Raw genomic sequence first — 19,461 nt, forward strand, 5'->3', positions numbered from 1 at the left:
TTAAACATCTTCATCCTTCCAGTCGACGTTACCGCATCCCATTTGTGCACTGTTTGAGTAGATATGCATACGATCGTCTGTATGCGCATTAACTTGCATGCGTTGCTCATTGGCTGGCTAAGAATAGACGGTGGGCCTATATTTGAGCTTTGTAGATTGCGTTTAACTTCCAAATACGGGAGTTTCTTAGCGAGTGAGCATTTTCAGCGTAGTTTCGATAAGTACTGAGCTGTCTTATCTCGACGAAAAATGACCCAACACGTTTGTAAAAGCCGTGCCTTTATGCTTGTGCAGCAACACGACAAATTTTGTGAATCTCGTCAGTGCGAGGTTCCGTTAACCAGCTTCCGATGTAGATTTCCTATTCTCAACTTTTATATGCACCGGGCTCGTCTCACCTCCTCCGGTCTCAGCGCTGTTTGTGGTGCATACGAGACATTAGGTCACCGAAAATGAAAGTTCGCCTACAGTTCTGACGCTCAGTTGATCTCTCGCAGATGCACTCGACTTGTGCGAAATCACGTTAAAGCTTTAATCCACAATTTAAAGGTGCGGATTCTACGCGTAAGTTCATAAGGATCTTTGACCGTCTTTTTTATGTTTTGAACTGAAGAAATCCCTCCACCTGATCGTACAAGGCACCTCTGCGAAAGGCGAATGAGGATTCAATGAGGACTTTTTTAAAGGCTGAATTATACATAACAGAACTCCAGGATGCACAATTGAGGACCTCAGTCCCCATACGTATGAACAGTGTCATGGCAACTTTTGACAGGCTTGTGGAAACAGGGAAGCTGCAGAATTTGCTCACGCACAAGATGTCTCAAAACCACCTGAAAGCATTTTTTGGTTGCGTAAAAGGAAAGGGGTGTCAAAAAACAACAACCATACTACCTTCCAAAGGAGCTACATAAGGCAGTTGTTTAAGCAATTCCATATTAGTCGTACGCGATTATATATGATCGAATACGCATTCAGCCGTTCGCAGGCGTAATGCGTATTCGCTTGAAACATTCCAAAAGTCAGGTACTCGGTGGAAGCAACAAAGGGGTATATGATTTTTATTCACCCGGAATTAATTCGAAAGGCCGTAGAAGGTGAGACCAACCCGGCGCACATAAAAATTCAGCACAGGAACTCTACACCAGAAGCTGGTTAACGGGACCTCCCACTGATGAGGTTCACAAAAACTCGTACTGCCATGCGGGCCGGAACGACCATCCTCACGTGTTTTCCCTGAAGCCAGGCAAAACACGTGTTGTTTTGCCTGGCGACCGTCGGCGTCAATAGCGGGCGCCTCCTTCACTTCAGGAGGTTTTCATTAAGCTCGTCGGTGCAAGTGCGCGTGCTTTGCAGCGACCAACATTACTAGTAACGTTGGCAGCGAGTGTGTACGCTTTGCTCGTCGGTCATTTTTGGAACTGTTTTCGGCCATGCGAAGGAGCTTGCACGAACACACGTACATCATGTACAAAGTGTAGGAATAGCAAGAGATTCATCCACGGTTCGGCATGCCGACTTGCTTTGCGCCGGGGTGCAAGAGCGGCTACCGCAACGGCTACTCCACTTCACGCCACCTCTTTGGGCCAGCAAAGGACCCTACGGAATTCAAATGGTGGGAGCAAGCTTTACATCGCAAAGATAAAAAGCTAACTGCGAAATTCAGTCTGTGACATTCATTTTGAAGATGACGACATTGTAAAGCACGTATACCGTCATGTTGTTGCCGGACAAGAAATTTTGATAGCTCAGTAGTTATCGAAACTACGCTGAAAATGCTCACTCGGTAAAAACTACCGTATATGGAAGTTACACGCAATCTACACAGCTCAAATATAGGCCCACCGTCGAATCAGCCAACCAATGAGCAACGCACGCAAGTCAGTGCTGTATATACAGACGACCGTATGCATATCTACGTAAACACTGCGCAAATGTGATGCGGGGTGTCAACTGGAAGGATGACTAATTTTGAAGTTTGTCGACTGCAAGGATGATAAGTGTTTTAAGTTTGGCCATAGCACTACTAGAAAGCCGCCGCGAGCAACTCCGCGGCGGCCCGCGGCGGCCCACCGCGGCACGCCGCCGCCGCCGCAGTAGCAGACGACGCCCCGAGCAACGTTAGCTCCATTCGATTCAGACGCGATTCCCTGCAACGCCTGCAACGTTGCACGGTGCGCTGCACCAAAGCGCTCGATTCGCCGCTGCAGGAATGGTGCCGTGCACCGCGTCGCTCGATTGCTCATGGTGCAGCAGCGTTGCCGCCGCGGTGCAGAGAATCGCTGCACCTGCTACGGAGGAGGTGCAGCGATTCGGTGCCGTGAGCGTTGGGGCGTTGCGGGTTGGCACAACGTTTATAGAACCAAGGTCAGTTTTAAAACTCTCCACCTCCGCCATACCAGCAATACGGCGCCCGAGCGACCCACAGCGCCAGGTGGCGTCGCCGTCGCAACCGGCTCCCTTGAGCCGCTGGGGAAGCCCGAGCGAAAGCAGCGCGGGCCGCGTCTGTACTGTCGTTGCGAGCGTTATCGCGAAATATGCCGATCACCGTGTTTATAACCTTTTATTTACGCTTGTAAGTGGTAAGTCTAGCCACATGTCACCGGAGCTACGGCGCTCAATCAGCGACAACCATTGCGCAGTAGCCGCTTGCATTTCAAAGGCCACGCGGCTTTGTGGCTGCACTTTCGCGTTCGTTTAGAGCATCGTCTGCCATTTCACATTACATAATTTACGTTTCTTGTTGAGGCGGCTGCATATTCTAACCCTCTAGGCAGGAAATGTGGCTGGTGCGTTATGCAGAGACATTAGTGAAGGCTGGCAAACTTTGTCATCATTTCGTTAAAAAAGCTTTATCGGTTGAATAAAAGAACCAAAAAGTGGACATTTTTTTTTAGTTTTAAGGTAAGGAGATATTTTCACAGGATATCCCTCTTGGCGAAAAGAATAGGATGTCAAGTATCAGCTTCGCGTGGTGATGGGGCCGAGAAGGGAATCAAGACGAAGACGACGATCGCAGTGCGCCCGGCACAAACCGTATGTCTGTGTCTCCGCTGCAGTGCCTAGTAGCTCTGTAAATAGTGCAAATACCGCTATTATAATCTCCTCTACTTCGTGTCATTCCTTCATGCCGGTAAATGAGATCATAGTAACTGTATTTACGCTATTGACAGAGCTTCTAGGTACTGCAGCGGAGACAGCAGCTGACCGAAATAGTTACTTCTTCCCCGATTGAAACGCTTTTAAACGAAAAGAAGCTATCCCTCTAATGTCTGAACAACAACAAAAAAAAACATAACTTCTATTGTAATCTCTGCCAACATTCTTTCGCCAGCTCGCCAATGGAAAACGAACTCCTTCAATGTCTCTCAACGAAGGTTTAATGCTCGCTGCCAGCACGTCTAAATTTGCAGCACTTTCTTCGGCTGCACCGTTAGCGCTTGTTTTGGCTTTCTGTGCAGACGAGGTCTGTGCAACAGTCTGCATGTTTCGGCGTGGAAATTTCTTTCTACTTGCCGGCGGTTTGGATAGGTAAGGAAGCAGGTTTGGAAATATTTGCGGGACGGCTCCTTCGACGAGGCTCCACTTTCCTCACTCAGTTTCTACTTTTTTACTGTTAATGAAGTGGGTGTAGCTCTTTGCTATGTCCTCAGGGTAAAAATTCACGCCACACGCGCGATTTTGCTGAGAGGTTTCGGTCGAGATACGCATTGGCACGGTACCATATATCTACACGAAGGCCGAAGTAACTTGAAGTGCGAGAAAAGCGCCTTGCCTTTGAGTTTGGTTTCCCCTGTAACAACCCGTGCAACCGGGAACACAACAGGCCGGCATAGTGCTCGCCTAACCATCTACACCCGGAGTGCGCACGCACGCACGCGCACGCACGCGCGGAGACGCTAGCCGCACAACGGCAGGTGTATCCCTCAGAACGTGCTGACCTCAGCCACCCGGTGCTCCGCGCGGGAGCCGGGTGCGACTGCAGCGCCATCAATGCGGCATGGTGCGGCGGCGCCGGGAAACACTTCGAAGTTTTATAACTGACCTTGGTTCTATAAACGTTGGGTTGGCAGGCGGCTACCGGCAGTTGCGGCGACCGCGTGAAAATGTCCGTCGAGCTCGAAGATACGCGGGACGAACTTAGCGTCGCCGCTGATGCATACGACGCAACCCAGATGGCCGTAAACATCCAGTTGTAGAGGACGACAGGCGAGGATGATGAGCAGACGACTATGCCTGCACCTCGCTCGATTGTAAACACGCAGGGGCGCTGCTGACGGTGCAGCCGTGATGCACGGCACCGCGGAACCACGCTGCTGCACTGCACCGGCACCACAGAACTTTCTCTGCAACGTTGCCGTGCACCCCTTCTGAATCGAATGGAGCTGTTAGCTCCATTCGATTCAGACGCGATTCCCTGCAACGCCTGCAACGTTGCACGGTGCGCTGCACCAAAGCGCTCGATTCGCCGCTGCAGGAATGGTGCCGTGCACCGCGTCGCTCGATTGCTCATGGTGCAGCAGCGTTGCCGCCGCGGTGCAGAGAACCGCTGCACCTGCTACGGAGGAGGTGCAGCGATTCGGTGCCGCGAGCGTTGGGGCGTTGCGGGTTCGCAGGCGGCTACCGGCAGTTGCGGCGACCGCGTGAAGATGTCCGTCGAGCTCGAAGATACGCGGGACGAACTTAGCGTCGCCGCTGATGCATACGACGCAACCCAGATGGCCGTGAACATCCAGTTGTAGAGGACGACAGGCGAGGATGATTAGCAGACGACTATGCCTGCACCTCGCTCGATTGTAAACACGCAGGGGCGCTGCAGACGGTGTAGCCGTGATGCACGGCACCGCGGGCATCCGACTAAAACCCGCCCGCGACCGCCGCCAAATCGGCCTAAACGCACCAAACTATGCTGGCAACGCTGTCGTTTTTGCCTCAAAACGTCTCCAACTTTGGTCTGAAAAATCGAGGGCCTTTGGCACCTTGCTTTGGCCGTGCTGACAACATTGTTTTGCGCATTTCTTGCTTGTCCGTCCGCGCGGGCCGTGCTTCTCCCTGCTTCTCCGGCACCGTTTCGACAGAACGGCCGGACGGCCTGTGCGCCTTCGTGGTTTGGAATCGCAGCTTTTACTCCAACTGAAGTTCCTAGGGTCCTACCGAGCCTCACGTCAGTCTGCGCCTCAGCTTCGACGGCTCAAAGTCGGAGACTTCGCTAGCTCGGTTTCGTGGCCGTCAACGTCGGTGGTAGCAACAAGCTCGTGAGGAGGTAAGTGTTTAGACTTGTCACATCGCCCTTTTCATACGGAGAAGAAAACACACAAGGTGATGTTGCCTTTAGTGTTCGTGGTAGAAGTGTAGGCTAATTTCAAAGTGAATAAGCTACGTGCCATTTCTTGCGAAAGCACACCCGAAACACACGCTAGTGTCGTGATGTTTTTCTTTTTTAACTTACAGGCTCATATGCGTAACTGTTGGCTAGAATCTGCTGTGGTGTCACTATGCTTACCACTAGTGGCAGTTATTACATGGAGGCTTACTACGTTAACAGCCGTAGTAAGCAGAACAGGGGTTTTAGATTGCACGCACAAATGTAAAGCAAGCAATGTTTCGGAGACATTTATTTCGTATCGTGTCATCGAGACGCCGCTCACTGCGCTTTCGTTACAGGGGCTGATAAATTTCCACCACAGTCCCAGCATGTGTTCGAGTGGCTGATCGGTGACCTGCTGCGTTTCTAAGAGCCAGACCTACCTCAAGAGACTGCTTGTCCATGCCTTGGCATACAGGGTGCCACTGTTCTCAATGCGGATGTAAGTGTTTCGCCGAATCTGTGCTCCCGATCCTGTTTTTCGTAGACAGTGCAGTGCAAGTATATTTCTGTTGAGGAGCCGCATATATATGTGGCGTGCGTGCGTGCGTGCGTGTGTGTGTCGATACAATTTGCACCTGTCCTCACAATTTCTGTTCTAATTTTTTTTTGAAAACAGAATGGAGAATTTTCAGCGTTTGTATGCAGGAGTTGGAAGATGGAATTTATTTCACGGAATGCATGTCATGACTTATTCTGTTGGAGGGAAAGTGCAATAGAGATACTTGATGCTTTCAATGAACAAATACTGTGTAGCATGTGGTGGGCCCACTTAACACACTCACGTTTGATTCCCGACAGTTGGTGTTGAGTGTACGTAATGCAGCTACTTCTCTTTTTCAATTGCTATAATCGCACTACAAGGGTTGCTGAGCATGGTCGTTTTATAGGTTATTGAATTGCTAAAGATTGCAATTTACTAACGTAATTGCACTTCAGCAGAAATTTTCTCAAGCAATACAAGTGTGGTTTCGAAATTCCAGGAGTCTCGTAGGTAATCAAAGAATAGGTAGCAATCGCTACTTTTCGCTAACACGGGGCACTTCTTGGCCGGTCTCACATCACTAGACGAGAATTTTTCTCGCATTGCTCATGCTATAGCCATCGTCCTGAGCCCATTTGTGTACACTGTAGAACAAGAACTAAGGCCTGCCTGCTGCATTTCCAATTGCTGCTATCTTGCTTTGTCCATATCCATTTGTTGCCCCTGGGTTTTCTTCTCTCACACCCCTCCACTGAATGGTGTCTTCTTCAAGCCTCTCGTTCCTTGGTGGCATTGTCATAGGTGTCAGCAAGCTTTCATGCGACAAAAGGTGCTTTCGAACGAGTAGGTCATGCCAAATTCTTTGATGAAAAATTAATCCTGAAAGCAATGTTTGACTTCGATCTTTACATACAGGTGCCGTCATAAGTGGAGCACGGGAGCTGCGGCCGAATTGTATCGGAGCGCCGTGTAGCTGCACTGGCGGTAAATGAAAGCACGAGAACACGCATGCGCGCTTGCCGACGGCGATAGCCCATCTGTACTTCTCAAACCACTTTTTTTAACCTGGCTTCAAGCATTGTTCGCAGCATACTGGTCTCGGCGATGGCGCTGATAGCGTACACACGTAAAAATATTTGAACGAAAAACTCACTACAAATTCCCGTGACAGCGCGCCACTTCTCCGGCAGCTGGAAGTGCACCAGAGACGCTGCCAGAATCGTGTCTGTTATCGTTGCCGAGAGCGGCACTGTGCTGCGAGCAATGCTCGAAGCCAAATTTAAAAAGGGGTTTGAGAGGTATAGATGGGTCATCGCCGTCGGCAGGCGCACATGCGTGTTTTCGTCCTTTCATTTACCGCCGGTGCAGCTACACGGCGCTCCGATACAGTTCGGCCACAGCTCCTGTGCTCCAATTACTTATGACGGTACCTGTACACAGTCACAGACTGATTTTTTAGATTGTCCAATCATTCAGACACGTCAGTGGTGCTGCCGTCCACCCTATTGTGCCAGTGTATAACGACGTCTGAAACTAAGCTGAAGCCATTCACCATCTGATTTTTCTGACTTTTTGTTTGCCGTGACGAGAGGTTAAAATGGCAACAACCGCAAGATCCCTATTGCTGTTCGCTTTATCCTACAGCCTTCAACTAGAATTTTCATGTACCACCCTCTGCTAACCACTTTTTTTTTACTTCATATTTTGGCCATGCAGCATATGAAGAAAAGATAAGACGGTAGAAGAGAGAGAAGGGGTACAAAATCACAGGTAGTCAGGAAGTTGATGCCCACAACGGAGAAACTTGTGATGCTTCCATGTGAAGGAGGAGAAAGAGCAGGCTCAGAAGTAGTTGTCCAGTGCCAACCTCCTCTGAGCCTGCTCTTTCTCTTCCTTCACATGGAAACATCACAAGTTACTTCGTTGGGGGCATTTACTGTGCGTTAGATATCTGCTTTTGGCATTTCTTTTTTTGCTCTGACCCTGGTTTCTACACACGATTATTACCAGTGAGATTTTGTTCTCTGTGTACATTCGTTTTTTCAACTGCTCTCACATTCCCTAGAAAGTTTGAACAATTGGTCAGCTTGTTCATTCATTTAATCTTGCAACACATATTAACTAGAGATGTGCGAACAGGAAATTTCGAACTGTGCATAAAATACGAATAGCAAAAGCTGACTGGATTGAATAAATCAAATATATTCGAATACAGATATCTTTTTCATTGTTTATAAAGTTTTTAAAACAAAGTGACAAAAAAGATAACTTAGATATCTTTTTCATTGTTTATAAAGTTTTTAAAACAAAGTGACAAAAAAGATAACTTAGGCAGTCGTCAGGACCTGAGGCATTAAAATATTTATGTATCGCTAGGAAAATGGTACAAAAAATGGCAAGTAAACGGCAACCACATGCAGCGACGGCAAAACGTAACTCAATGGGTACAGCAAACTGGTGGTGTGGATGACGGTGACAAGCGAAAATGTTTATAACCAGGTTGCTAAGGGAGTCGACAGCAGAAGGCGACGGGCTGACGCCGCCGCTTGCTTTTTGCTGGACAGAAGCAGCCCACAAGTGAGCAGCAGCGACGAACGACGACGACGACGGAGGGCATTGGCGGCAGTTTGATCATTTTTTTCACTTGTTTTGCTGTCACTCGTGCTATCTGTTTGGTGTACCCATTGAGTTACAGTTTTCACGTCGCTTCTCGCTGTCGCTGGGTGTGGTTGCCCCTTAAAAGATTAAGACAGTATGGAAAGGCAGCGGAATGAAATTTGGCACACCCTGCCGTGGAAAATGCGGTTTCCTCAACATGTTGTGACCAGAGAAATTATACAGTTGGCTACCATTAGTACAAAGTCCGCAACAAAAAAACAAAGCACAATAGCGCATTGCCATTGGTCCGCAAAAATCTTCTCTTCTTGGTTTTGTTTTGTTGCCTATTCGAATGTGACACAGCTTGCCGTGATAGCTCAGACTTGTGGTGAAAATCGAAGCCTGAAGCTTTCACCACGCAAACTGTTGCACGGAGCTGTGCGCAACAAAGAAGGTTGAGGGCCTCAAAAGAGAGATTCTTAGACTGGCACAAGTCTCAAGTGACCGGCTGCTTTATCAGCTATGCGCTGCCTCGGTTGTGATGGTGCCAACATTGCAGGACACGGCCGGTGTTTTGACGCTTTAAAATTTCCAATTTTATCAAGATGTGATGTTCACCTTGATGCTTTTTATTCGAAATAACTTTCAATTAATCGAAAAATTGGGTTTCAGCTTTAAATTACCAAGCAATTTCTTCTACTGAATTGAATGTAACATTGGTGGGGCAAGAGCATTGCTTGCAATTACCTGAAAATTCCACAAGCGTCGACTGCATTTGAATGGCTTGCTCCAGGCATTGAAAAGAGGTTAGGTACGTTAGTGGTTGGTATGACCTTTACTATAATGCAAGCATTCCCAGCAAGTAATAAACCTTGGTTTCTCACTCATACCACCATATTGATGGGAAACTTCTTTCCAGTTTATAAATTTTGCCCAGGTAGCGTTGCTCCTCAGCCAACATTGGCTGCCAGAGTTCCACTCTTGTGCAAGGCTTTTGTGGTAGGCTTTCTTGCATGGCTTCGGCGTCGTGCCAAAAAAGCTAACACTAAAGAAAATGTCATGCAGTGAAGCTTGGAAGTCTGCATGTCATGTGGCAGAGCCAACTTTTATTTCTGTATTAATGAGCTGCAAACCTTATCTGCTCCATGAGGATAAATATTTAGTGTTATAAGCAGTGAAGAGCCACTATATTCCCTGGGTACACATGGAGCATGGCTTACAAGGAGAAATAACATACAAAACGAAAGCAAGTCCTTGGTGGCTCCACAACACTGCAGGGCTCCATAGCCTCCCAGCTGAAGCTATCAGATTGCGTGGTATTCATCGGAGCTGTCTGGGGACCTCATGACTCGTGCCTCGACAGTGCACCAGGCTAACCTATCAGTTTACGTGATGTTTGTCGAAGGTATTGGAGTTACTAGCACCGTGTCTCGGTATGGAATGTGGTTCGACATCGGGTGTACTGCTAGATTCTGCGCCAGCTAATACAACATATAAATAGACATCTCATTTTTTAAAATGTTTATACCCGTGGTGGACTTACTTCTTTTACCCATTTTTTAACTGTAAAACTGATGCTTCACTTAATTATTCTACTACTTCGAGTAAAGTGGATCAGGAAATTTGTAATGCAAGCGAAAGGTGTCGTGACCATACCACTTTTTACCTTCTGTCTTGCATGCTCATGCTCCCAGCGCTGCTGCAGCAGCAAAAAAGAAATGTAAGGAAAAACAGGAAAACACACTTTTTAAAAATGAAAAAGGGCTGGAGTTATACAGCTGTATATCATACTCTTCCTGACTGGGATAGATTGAACAAACTTCAGAACCAACCAAATTTCAGAACTGTTCAGCTACAGAAATAATTTCTTTGCAACGCAGCTTGCTAAGGCAATCTGCTTGCCATTTCTTTTTTAGAGCGCACCTCTTAAGAGGCCAACTGCACTCAAATTTCACCTCGACCAAATTTATTTTAATGTCTAGTAGTACCCCCACATCAGCTGGGACACGAGTGGTAGCCCCGTGAACTGCCTCGTTAATCAGTCAGAAGCGTTTAAAAAAGCTCCACCGCAGACCACGCTGCACCTGCCGGCAGATTGCGTAAACAGCCATGACACGCCTGTGACGCTCCAGCTGACGGTGGCTTCTTCCTCTGGCCAGCCATGCAGCTAGAGAACCGGTCAAGCTCTGCTGCGAACACTTCACCCGTTTGCTGTCCCGCACGCCGTCCGGCCGCTCGCTGGATGGCTGCAATGTCATTTTAATGGCCGCGCTCTCCTCGATTTCGGTTTCAAAATCGCCGGTTTTTGCTGACCGCTTGCGGCGTCCACACGCGTATTTCGGCCGTTGTATTTTGCATCTTGCTTTCTTTTTCAGCAGACTATACGGAAATGGTGTTTTCAAGAGGTCGAAATTTTGAATGCAGTTGGCTTTAAGTGCCCGCTTGACTCCTGTGGTTTCGTGTGGCCGTCGACTTTGTTGTAACCGAACGAAGAAGAGGGCACTGGAGATGAATGAGATAGAGCAAGCAGGAAGGCGGAGGAGGAAAGTAAAATGAAAGTGTGAAAGGGAGGGCAGTACGCAGAGGCCACGCGAGACATGCTCAGTGGCACCGAGGCGCTCACTTCCTGAGACACGATCACTTCCTGAGACACAGCAGCTACACGCTGTCGCCGAGAATACTGCAGTTTGCACTGCGCTCCAATTTTGCATTAGGGAGTATCGTATTCTTGAGCCGTCTTTTTTTCGTTGATGATTATTCCTAGCGCAGTGTTCAGAAAAGTTTGCGGTATCCTAGTTTTGTATCATGTTTACTTTTAGCGCACCCAATGCAGATATGCTGCTACCAATAATCTCAAAATCACACACCGTAAACAGCTCACTGCAATTGAAGAACAAAACACACTTGGTCTGCCGACAGTATTCAGCACATTTATTTTGCATTCTGAGTTTTCGAATGATACTTCAGCTTTATGTGCACAGAGGGCAAAGGTATCATCAGGCTGGACTCCAATGTGCCAGTGTATTTTTCCAACAATGCTCCAACCATACACAAGAAATCGCTGTTTCTGAACCAAAAGAAAAAAAAACAAGCTATTCTTGGTTGCCCGCCGCTTTTCTTGTTTTTTTTTGTCAGATTCATAGCTTGTTCTATTTCACCCGTTTGGAGAATGCAGAAATTTGTGGAAGCTTACCTCAGGTGTTACATACACCTGATGGAACATAGCTTGCACCACATGAAAAAGACAGTGAAAACGTGACTGTTACCAATGGCTGGTCACACATAAAGGAACTTATGTATAAATGCGAGGCTTTCTTGAAAGAAAACTAGCAGCAAGCCACACAGTCAGCAGCAGCGGCATGACGGAAAAAAAGCGCGCTTACCAACCGAAAGACAGCGTAGCTAAATAACATGTTGTCACCAATACTTAACAAGAGATTAGGTCGAACACTGTATACAAATCTGCTTGTATACATTTAAAATTTGCCGCCAATCTACCATGCTGAAGCAACTGCTACAAGCACATTCTACAATTGCTACAAGTGCACCATGATTTGCTACAGCGGATTTCGCGTTTTTGTGGATTAATACCATGCTATTTTGGCTTTCTTTTGAAGCTTAACGAGTACTCAGATCGCAATAATTGTAAGTGGCCGCTAAATTTAGCGAAATTTTGATGCTGGTCTGGTAACATTGATGTAAACAAACCTTCAAGATGGCGGCGCCCATGTATGCTTACGGCAATTGATTTATCGAACTCATATACCGCTTATTCATTAGTTACGGTCTATAGTACGCTGTTTTTGAGCTTAAGTGACGCACCCGAAGCCGGAAAAGCTTCGGAGCCTAGCGGTTCTGTACAGCTAACATGTGTAAAGTACTAATATTAGCCAGTGGAAGAGGCCGAACTGCTTACCGGCGTTGTCGCACGTTCCGTGGCTGTAACTTGGTTGCTTCATTGGGGCTCTTCGATTTACAGTCTCGGACTCGCCGTGGGTAGTCTGCGGGTAGTCCGAGGATTCCCCGAAGTCATAGGGATACATGGGAAAATCGAATGCCGGACTGCTTCTCGGGGAGTCCGCGGTGAGTCCGAGACTGGAAATCAAAGAGCCCTACTGTTTGCGGTTGCGCCGTTGTTTTTATAGTACTCCTTGGATGTTCAGGCATGATTTGCAGTCAGTGTAACTTGCCTTGTGGCATCGATTTCGTTAAAAACTACGTAGAATGACCATTACGATGTGCCGATATTCGGATCAAGAACTTGCAGTGACGATGCGATGACGATTGGATGTCTTGCGAGTAACGATTGTGCGAATCAGTCAGTGATCGAATATTATTCTCTAAACATTTAAATTTGATTAAATCTGATTTTTATGATGTTAAAATTTACGAGTAAATTTGTGTTAACGTATGATCCCATTGGACCGGGGTAAGGCGAGGGCGACAATCGCAAAAATTGCTCACTGCATCGGTGGCGCAGCTGGTTGTGCGGACGTTCAATGGGCGTGTGTAGCGAAAATAAGAAGTTCATTAAACACTGAAAGCGTGCGTAATAGCCGAACATAATAGACAGGACGAGATTGCAATAGACGTTTGCATGTTTTGGAACATGCAGTGAGCACCTTGCTTACACCTTGGTTGACTTCCCCGACCAAACGAATATGGTACTTTTTGCTTAAGCTATCACGTATTACTTCACATGGAGTAACCTGGAATGCTATAATCGTACACTGCAGGGTTTCGTTACTTTCCAATGTCCATGCAATTCATCCAGTACCAGCACCCCACTGTCGCTCAGCTGAATGCTGGGAGTGCCACATTTTATCAGAAAATGTGATGTGTACCTGACTATATCAAAATTTTCCTGTATCCACAGTACAAACGTCAGGAGTTCCTCCACCACAATTTCATCTGGCTAGTCTTACCTTCGGGTGGTGTTGCAGTTGCCAAGGCCAAAATGCATTGGCTAGGAAGCCATACACAAGTTTATGTATCTTGCCTGTGCCACTAGTGCATATGTATACAACATATGCTGGCACACATATATACATGCACCAGCATATATGCTTACAGAATGCAATGCATGCCGGATGAGAAAAATTTGTTTACCTAATGTGAATCGATGTGGTAGCGCTCGAACAGTCACTGAGCACTGCTTAGGGCATGTGTAGCATGCTAAGCACTGCTTAGTGACTGTTACTTATCCTGCTTTGTGCAACTAGTTGAGACACTATTCTCGGTTCAACACTTCATGATGACCTTGGCATTGTTTACTCTGCGAAGTTTTAAAAGCGTGATAATGAGCACTAATATCAGCTGAATTACATGGCCTCTCTCCCTGAAACTATTGGAAGGTGATAAAGGCGATACGCTGCCCTACCCCCAGACGATAAGGCCATGTAAGCTGGATCCTGACTATATATACCCTAGCCTCCTCCTCTTACTGCCGTCTCTGTGCAGTTACTGCACTCTCCATTGGTTCTTGCAGCAACTGCTGTACCTAGCATACCGACGCCCCTGGCCATTGCCTAGAAAAGCTCGTTTGCTCACTTAACATTCTTTCGCTCTGTGAACTTTTGTTATGCCCTGGATGCGGTCTAACAGAAGAAAAAATGTTTGGGCGTGTTGGTTCATACTCTCACAAGAAACATAGCGCAGTAAAAACAGAATAAGTCGAGGACCGGACAAGTGCAAGGTTTCAACAAATGCTTTATTGCAGGGCCAGCACATATAAAGACATATGGCTCGTAAGAGGAGAAAAGAAAAAATAAATAAACAACAAAATATGAGATAAAACCTGTCACATGCCGCCTACACCAGGAAATCAAGCTCTGGCTTTGATAAAGCCACAGACAGTCTACGGACACACTGATCACCAGAACATGCTATCTCACTTGCTTCAAGTTTCTCGTCAGCCCAGAGTAGTGGTAATGCAAAACAATTGTCTGGTCGTACATGGGATAACAAAGGTTTCCCGATACACACATTTTACAATGGGCAGCCAGGTGGCTGTTAGTGGGATCAATGTCTTGTTCACAGCCCCGAACAGGCTTTTGGGCTTGTGCAGGTTAACCTGCCTATAACGCGTGTGCAAAAACCGGTCTGCTCTAAGCTGGTACGCTGTGGGCATCATGCTGTCTATAAAATTTCACTCTCATGTGGCAGCGACTATACTGGCCAAACAAGCAGATATTTGAATGTCCATTTAAGAGTACAAGAATAAAGTAAGCAGCGTTGCTACTGACGGCCAGCGGGCTGCCCATTGTAAAAAGTGTGTATCGGGATACCTGTGTTATCCCCTGCACGATGAGATGATTGCTTTGCATTACCACCAGTCTGGACTGATGAAAGAACTTGTGGAAGCAGCTGAGATGGCATGTTCCGGTGATCAAAGCATCAATAGACCATCTGTGGCTTTACGAAAGCTAGAGATTTATTTCTTGGCGTAGGTGGCGCGTGGTGGTTTTTGTCTCATCTTTCGTTGTTCGTTTTGATGTTTTCCTTTCTTTCTCTCCTATTATGAGCCAGATGTTTTTATAAGCGCAGGTCCTGCAATAAAGCATTTGTCGAAAGTTAGCTCTTGCCCCGGCCTCACCTTGTCCTTTGTTTCTACTGCACTATGTTTTCTGTGTGGTCTAACATTGTTACACTCTTTTTTTCTGTCTTGCAGGTCACTTTTTTGTTCCATGCCCATTGACCCCACACTTTGACAAAATGACAGATGCGATTCGATAAGGTACGGCACCTACCAAGCTTGGGCTAAAATTTATCCGTACTACTTGCATCACGACACGCCGTCAAAGCCGCCACTGACTCGGGGCAGGAGCCGCACCCCGCTAAGGAGAGGGTGGGGAACAATGAGCGGGATCGCAACTGTGTTTACAAGAAGATGTGAACCTCACTAATGTAAGAAAGTCATGAAGTAGTGCAGCTTCTTATGTGCGACAGTTATGAACTAGTAGAATGCCACTGTTTCTGTTCCACATCATCATTCCTTCCCTCGGTCTTGTCATCCTTGTCATGCTGGCCATGCAATCCAGCAAGATGAAGAGAACACACCTCCCTTCCAAAGGGGCAATGTTATGTCACCCATGCCTCATTGACACGAAGCCTCCATTAAGGAGTGCATGTGTGTTTGCTTATGCATACGTGAAATCGCAGTGTGCCCTGCAATCCTTTAAAAGGAGAAATTGATTTTTTCCCCCTGCAATCCCTTGTCTAACTCTCACTGCACATTTTTTTTTTCTTTTGCCAGCAGGGAGCCACAAGCCAGGTAGCAACAAACTTGGTGCAGATTGGTACCACTGGTGTTGTGTCCCTGGAGTGAGTCAAGAACTTCTGTTCGTGGTCAGCGGGGTAGAGTGTCTCATCTGTTTGAGCTTTGGACTGGAGCCATGGCACTTGCAGAGCAACAAGAAGAAAGCGATTGTTGTGGAGCAATTCAGTGACATTTTGTTGCTCATGCCCTGCCAAAGGGCACAAAGAAAAGTTTTACGAAGAGTTACTGACACTGCTAAACTTTTTTCTTAGCGTGTACATATGACAGTACTTAGTGGTGCCTTGCATCATTCAGCACTGAATTTTATCATTTTGGCTCTGAAACAATTTCTATCTCTGTTACAAGAAATTTTAAGTTTACATTGCTGTCAGCACATATATTTAATGAAGCTTGCTTTCTTTTCCGTACAGCAGTTAAAATTTGTAGGTTAAGGCACGGAAGCCATACTTTAGCTGTAATGCATACCGTAGTTGCATACTATCGGCTAATTAAACCAGTTGGTGCATTAATGTTGTCTAAGACTTTGCGCACGAAGGCAATTTTGTTTGCCTTCATAAGAAAAACGGCTGCTCTAGAAATGCACACCTCGTGCAACTGTTTTAATGACAGCGGCGGAGTGAGGAACGTGGTTAAAAAACAATTGAGAGGGGGTTTATGAAAAAGTTTTGCTCCGACCAACTTTATATACAGTGACCTCCCATGCTCGCCGATGCCAAGTGTTTTTTTTCTCCTTGTTTGGCCTTTTTTAGTTCTTTCCTATGCCAGTGCACCAGCTTGTGCTGCTTGTGATCCCCATTGAAGCATTGTGAGCTATTTGTCCGCCTGTTGTCAATGGTATTTCGCCTCCTCCTCAGTTTGTTGCACTTATTATAGGCTCATTGACACTGCGGCAAGTACACCTGTGGGCTCGACAGTGTGCTTCAGTGAATCGCTTTCTAAATGCGAAAATATTACTTGCTATGTTGCGAAACGCTTGCACCCGGTCGGTGTGCACAGAATGCACATTCAGATATTGTCTGCAAAAAGCGTCCACAACAGCTGACAATTTCCTAATGCATTCCTAACATTCCACGTCACAGAATGGTGCGCACATCCATGGCATTCCATGGATGGTTGTTCTATGGCGTGGACCAGAAAGAAATAAACAAGAAGCACTTGGTGTGCACTGTTGCATATACTGCTCCAGAAAAAGAAACATTTGGCGCTTGGTCAATTCCGATTTCCTTGCAACACGCTCCATAAGACGTGCAACACCAAAATAAATGTGCTTCAAATAAATTGCTCCCGCAATCTTTGTTGGCCCTCTGCTTCAGTCGAGGCAGTGTCGCAGCAGCATGGATAGTGACTCTGTAATGAGTGGCTGCACCGAGTGCACTGTCAGGATTGTAGGCTATAGGCGGCATTGGCGGAACGCTCGACAACAAACCAAGCCATAAAAGACGCTGTCGCGCTCTCATCCTGTTAGAATATGATGAGATCCTGTGCAATTTTCTTGCGTTGCACTTTGAGTCAACCCGATGGTTTACTGAGCAAGTCCAGCAGCGGCATGGCAAAAGCATTTTCTTTTTGTTTGGTTCTTATCGCTTTGGTATACGGGCGTGGCTCAAAAAGATATCATGAAGATAACTATGTGTACGGTTCTCATCGCCGGCCCTGACCAGGGCCAACTCTCGTATACCCAACTTTGCCATCTGTAGGGCTCGCGAGCCACCTTGAGGACGGTGCTACACGAGTGGCACAGTTTATGTGAAAGAGCTGCAGCCCCTGAAGAAGCTTGGATCAACTAGTGCTTCTGCAGCTGGAAAATTGTTATGCTCCCGCGCAAGAATGACAGCATTTCCGTGCTTTAAATGGCCAATTTGGAAATGCTTTGCACAAACTCAAGCGTTCCTGTCAAATTTCGCATGTGCTCAAATGACTGTCACGCCAAAAGAAAGCTTCTCCATGTAGAGCCAAGGTCGGTAAAGGTTATGAATGTTTGAATGAATGGGAATGCTAAAAAATTAATGGTAGTCGAGCCAGACAGTGTGGTACCCATGTGGTTTAGTTGTATACGTTGACTTTTCCATTGGTGAGAGTCAGGTCTGGACGAGCCATTGTATTCTACGTGCTGACCGGTGATATACATACTAACTAAAACGGTCGGTTGTTATTGGTACAGCCACTACATTTCGTGCCAACAGTCACTGTGAGCAAAGTGAAGCTGGTGAGGTTGGAGATTATTTAGCACCACCTGATGGAGTGCGCCGTCCCTACCCAGCAATTTTCAGCACGCTGGCCCTCATTGTCGCCGGCCGCCATGGGAAGGTCGCTATCTATGAAGCCAGCCTGGTTTTAGCCGCAGCGCAGTAAAAAAAACAGCGCAGAAGGAAAGATTCTTTCATTCATCCTCTTCACTAACCATACACATAATCCACATGGATTATATGTGTATTGTTGTTGAAGTGCAGTTGCAGCATGCCAGGATTTAATTTTGAATGGGTACGTGTTTACCTCTCATGGCCATTGCTATTCTTTCGGTGCCTATAGTTTTGTTTTGTACACCTCATTGTAACCACGCAAATGGCGTGTACAGTGCATTTGTGTAAATAAAATTTATTTACAAGTGCGATTCCTTTTCTTGTGTTGCATCTTTTCAATATAGTTTGTATCTACTTGTCCAAGTGTCAGTCCTACGAGTAACCTTCACCGCCAGCTCCTGCCTAACAGATCAAAATGAAAATATGGCAGCAAAGCAAGCCATCAAACCTACTTTATTTTTCACGAAGTGCATACAGAATATTTTCACTGAAGAACTGTTGGGCTGTGTACACTAGCTGGTCGGAAAGGCCTCCATGGAAGTATTACAAATTGAAGGAGCTCCCATTCGTAACATGACTGGGACAACAACTCGACCGAAATGTTTACAGAGGTGGCACAACTTTGCACTGCTACAAAGAGCGTTGCCTACCTGTCTGCTATTTTTGTCGGAAAAGGCAATATCTGGTGTACACCATGGTTTGCTCACTGTTGAAAACAATACTCCAAATTCTGAAAGGCTGCAATAAAATAAAACTGGCCTGTCAAAGCAGCACTAAATTTTTGAGTCTTAATATTATAAAATCTGAAAGTAAAGGACCTATCAGTGGGTAGTACATAATGGTTTTAATTTAAACTGGATCTATTTCTTGTTAGCAGAAACGTAATTTAAAACAGAACAAAAAGTGCTTTTGGTAATTTTTGCTTGCATCAATAACCTGCTAAGGTTCCCTACAGAACGCACAGCTCCTTAAGTTGTATCAAGCTATAGAACACATGGCAGATCCTGAAGACGTTTTTCAGAAGATCGCAAAATAGAGACCCACGATTAAGGCAAATGTGTTATCCAAACTTATATGGACCGAGCTTTCAAAATGTAAGTAGTGAGAAAATGCGATACCCTGGAACACATGAACGCAATAGCCTAGAAACTTCCAACAGCACCTCTAAAGTGAGTGATGTAGTGTAAATTATGCTGTGTTTTTCCTATTTTGATTATGCCTCAGGCAGGGCCACATTTAGTCGGCAAAGCCAGCTTGCAAATGTGACGTCCAGCTGGATATCACAGGTGTCACGCATGTATACCTCAGTTAACGCTATTTTGCTACTATAGAGAGCAAATGGCAGATTTATTCTGTACGCTTCTTCTATCCGAAGTGCAATTCGTTCTAGGTATTCAAAATTTACGAACAGAGCTATAAGAGTTTGCTCTGCCAT

The 19,461-nt window shown here is 46.3% G+C and overlaps 1 long non-coding RNA gene across 1 annotated transcript; it reads left to right on the forward strand.

Annotated features, from left to right (window-relative positions):
* Positions 1 to 4,887: 4,887 nt before the first annotated feature.
* LOC144141316 (uncharacterized) lies at positions 4,888 to 18,582 on the forward strand. Its single transcript, XR_013316523.1, has 3 exons — positions 4,888 to 5,263; positions 5,665 to 5,807; positions 15,118 to 18,582. It is a non-coding gene; the product is annotated as an uncharacterized LOC144141316 (long non-coding RNA).
* Positions 18,583 to 19,461: the final 879 nt, after the last annotated feature.

The sequence above is a fragment of the Haemaphysalis longicornis genome, unplaced genomic scaffold (genome assembly GCF_048455015.1).
Source record: "Haemaphysalis longicornis isolate Haplotype H1 unplaced genomic scaffold, Haemaphysalis longicornis Haplotype H1 scaffold_6, whole genome shotgun sequence".
NCBI lineage: Eukaryota > Metazoa > Arthropoda > Arachnida > Ixodida > Ixodidae > Haemaphysalis > Haemaphysalis longicornis.